This window comes from Canis lupus, chromosome 1, assembly GCF_011100685.1.
Source record: "Canis lupus familiaris isolate Mischka breed German Shepherd chromosome 1, alternate assembly UU_Cfam_GSD_1.0, whole genome shotgun sequence".
Classification (NCBI taxonomy): domain Eukaryota; kingdom Metazoa; phylum Chordata; class Mammalia; order Carnivora; family Canidae; genus Canis; species Canis lupus.
Window position 1 is genome coordinate 68,665,673 of NC_049222.1, and position 3,986 is coordinate 68,669,658.

Consider the following 3,986-nt stretch of genomic DNA (forward strand, 5'->3'; position numbering starts at 1 on the left):
TGACATGTTGAAACTAGAGCTTTTCTGATATTCCCAGAGAGATTTTTAAGAATTATGCGGTGTCTCTTAGAATCCTTCCAAAAAGACAGCTGATAAATGAATTTCTAAACTAGGTACTGGTTTTGAAATGAAAGTTTTATCACCACAACTAAAAAATATTTAGTCATTGATTAAATGATAATGAGTTTTTTAAATCCTTCTTCTTTCTTCCCCTGCTTCTAAACAACTTCATCTGCTTGATAAATCAATCTAAATTGCTCCATAATTTAAAGGCCTGGTGTCTACTCAAAATGTTTGGTTTCTGTGCTTATTGCAGTCCACATAGTGCAAATATGAAAAAAAAATCTAATTTTCTTAATGGAAGGGCTATAATTGACTCAATCTAATGTAGTTCTGAAAGATTAATAAAGCTACTTTTCCTCATGGCAGTAAGACAGACATTAAATAAAAACATCTCTCAAGAGTGAATAGTAATCCCAGTGACCTCTTTCTCATTATCTGCAAACCCTTTATAAACTCACATAAGTGGAATTTGGTCACTGGATTCACAGTCATTTCTACTGAACTAAACTAGATTGTTTTCCCACTCAAGTGGAATAAAAATTGTAAAATTTATACAATGAACTTTTTTATGCTCTCTAAATCAGATGTCTCGGAAGTGAGAATTTTCAAATTCTAAAATGAGATACTAATATTCATAGATTAATAAATTATAAAATGCCTCTTCTACCTTTTATTTTTAACTGTCTTCTCCCTTTCCTCTGCCTTTCCACTGTGCCATTCTCTTGTTAAAAAAAAAAAAAAAAAAAGGGATCCCTGGGTGGCGCAGCGGTTTGGCGCCTGCCTTTGGCCCAGGGCGCGATCCTGGAGACCCAGGATCGAATCCCACATCTTGCTCCCCGTGCATGGAGCCTGCTTCTCCCTCTGCCTATGTCTCTGCCTCTCTCTCTCTCTCTGTGACTATCATAAAAAACTAAAAAAAAAAAAAAAAAAAAAAATTCAGGGGCACCTGGGTGGCTCAGTGGTCGAGCATCTGCCTTCGGCTCAGGGCATGACCCCAGGGTCCTGGGATCAAGTCCCACATCGGGCTCCCCGTTGGGAGCCTGCTTCTCCCTCTGGCTGTGTCTCTGCCTCTCTCTGTGTCTCTCATGAATAAATACATAAAATCTTAAAAAAAAAAAAAAACTTGATGAATGCCAGATTAAGATCAACAGACATGGCTATTAAAAATAAGAAAAGAAACAAATCAACAACAACCACAACAAAAGAGAGAAAACAGACTCATAAAGAACAAACGGATGGTTACCAGTTGGGAGGTGGGAGGAATGGGTAAGAGAGGTGAAGAGGATTGGGGCACACTTCAGTGATGAGCACTGAGTAACACACAGGATTGGTGAACCACTATGCTGAAGGCCGGAAGCTAATTTGCGTGTGAATCACACTGGAATTACATAAAAGAGGAGTTTGTTGTTCCTCCTTCATCTGGCACCTCCTATGGAGTGCCCCTTATATGCAAGGTGTTGGCCGGGTGCTGGGGGACCCCTCGGCTAGCAGAACAAGGGGAATCCTTCATCTCTTCCATTATTGTGGGAGAGAGAAGTAGGGGGAGCAGTGAAATAACCGACCAACCAACCTTTTGCAGTAAGTGCCTCAAAGGAGACAAACAAGAGACCACACCAGAGAGAAACGATGGGCCGCAGCCTCAAAATAGGTGTCCAGGGAAGGCTCCCTGAGCAGGTGATCCTTATGCTGACGCATAAAAATGTGGAGAGACAATTAGGTGAACTGGATATGCGTGGGGAGGGGGTGCCGCATCGTCCTGGAAGGCAGTGCGCGCAGAGGGACTAGACAGTGCAAAGACGCTGACGCGGGTCGGATGTCCGCCGGGGGTGGGAAGCGAACCAGTGTGACCAGGGGACAGCAAGCCCTGAGTCTGGACAGTGACAGAGCCACATCAGCAGGGTGCTATAGGCTGGGGGCTGAATTTGGCTACTGGTCTAGGAACCATGAGAAGCCATGGAAGGACGTTGGATGAAGGGCCTGATTCCATCTCTGTTGCTGCACAACTGGAGACCCAGCCGGAGGGGTCTTGGAGTAGATGAAAGCGGATCCGCAGCAATTCTGGCAAAAAAGATAATGACGGCGTGGACTCAGGTGTGTTTGTAGAAAGAGAGAAGAGGATAAGCTGTGGGAGGTCTCGAAGAAGCAGTTGGACCTGCAGATGGATTGGGTGCAAGGGAGGTGCCTGAGGGAGAGGCAGGGAGGGGGTATCTAGAGACAGCTTTTAAATTTCGGATTTGAATGACCATGTAGACAACCATGATGCCATTTACTGAAATAAGGAAGATAGATGGGGGTTGGGGGGGGGGACCATTAGATTGCTGTTGGCTAACAGAAAACTCATTTGCTTTATTTTTTTTCCCAAGCCAGACTGTATCCAGCTTTATTAAAGATACTTTTCATAAACTATCATGATATTTCAGGCAGGACATGGGCGGACGATCGCTCACAGTATACAACAACCTTCAAACTCCCTTCTTCAGCGGACCACCAAAATCAGGAAGCCACTGTGAAACCCAAGGAAGTCTTCACGTGATGCTCTGAACGGGGAAAGTTTAGAGTTGACAGTTCACATGTAGCATGTTGTTTAACAACTTTTCACAAGCTGACCCTGACTTTCAGGAAATGAAATGAAAATGGCAGAATTATCAATCTGAAGATCCACAAGCTAAAAAAGGGAACTCTTTTGAGGGATGCCATCTCAGTGGCGACCCTGTCAAGTCTAGATTGCCTGACATACTGAGAACCATTTCATGGGGTCAGGTTCTAACAGGTCTCTGGGTTTAAGGGTGTCAAGTCTATGTTGAAGGCAGAGAGGGAGAAGAGGACATAAAAAAATGAATTTTAGTTTTTCCACAGCACCAAGGTGGCTCCTGTGTGTCAACATCAAGGAATCCCTCCTCCTGGGAGCCAAGAGGAAGGTTCTCAAAACTAGAAGGGGAAGGTGTTTTTCCCTTTTGTTATCAATCTAGCTTTGGAAATATTCTATTAGTGACATGTGCCCTTCCCCCAAAACAAAAATGAAGTGTTCCGAGTGCTAACAACATAACTCAAAAAAAAAAAAAAAAAAAAAGTAAAACAAAATTCTGCATTTTTATAAAACTTGATTAAAAAAATAGTATTTCAAATTGTACAGTCACCAGAAGCACACAGTTATCAAAAATGCACACACTTCACTTGGCATCTCCAGCACCTTCAGCTTCTGTGCCTGGTCCGTTTTGGCATCTCCCCTTTCTGCAGGGCTATTTCCATCCTTGCCAGCATCAGCTTTCCCCTTTTGCCCTTTGGGTACCTTCTCTCCCTTCTTTGCAGGGGCCTTTTTAGGCTTGGGCTCTGGCTTGGGAGGAGCAGGTTTAGCAGACAGCCTTGCAGCTCTTCTCTGTGGCTCATCCTTCACCTTGGCTTTATCTCCTTTAGCCTCCCCTTCAGCCCTTCTCTTGGGCATGGGGCCATGGCGGGGATGCAGGGGCCCGCGGGCTTTGGCCGGTCCGGGGGTCGTTCTCGCCTCCTCTTCTACCCACTGCTCCAGTTAATTTGCATTAGATCTTTTGACAACGTGTTAGCTGATACAACCAAGAAGTGAGCAGGAGGGGTCCAGGTGCTGCCCTCCCGAGCGCTGGCTTCGCTCCTCTGCGGTCCTCTTAGCGCTCGGTTCCTTACATAGGACTATCCTCGGCCATGGGGTGCAGCAGTTTTAGGCATGAGCATGTCTAGAGATGGGAGGGGCCATCCCAACCACTGTCTCCTTCCTAGGAGTGAAGAAAGATTTTTCTAGAAGTCCCACAGAAGTCCCTAGTCAAGGTGTTACCGGCAGAATGACCACCCTAACCCAGCTGCATGCAAGGAGAAAGGGACCTCTGTATTGTTCTGTATCCATCAGGATATTTCCCTGATACTGGAGACACAATCCTGTCTCCAAAGTAAGT

The 3,986-nt window shown here is 45.1% G+C and overlaps 1 pseudogene; it reads right to left on the reverse strand.

The window, feature by feature from the left end:
- Window positions 1-3,117: 3,117 nt before the first annotated feature.
- On the reverse strand, window positions 3,118-3,505 carry LOC119870795 (annotated as a pseudogene).
- Between the last annotated feature and the right edge of the window lie 481 nt (window positions 3,506-3,986).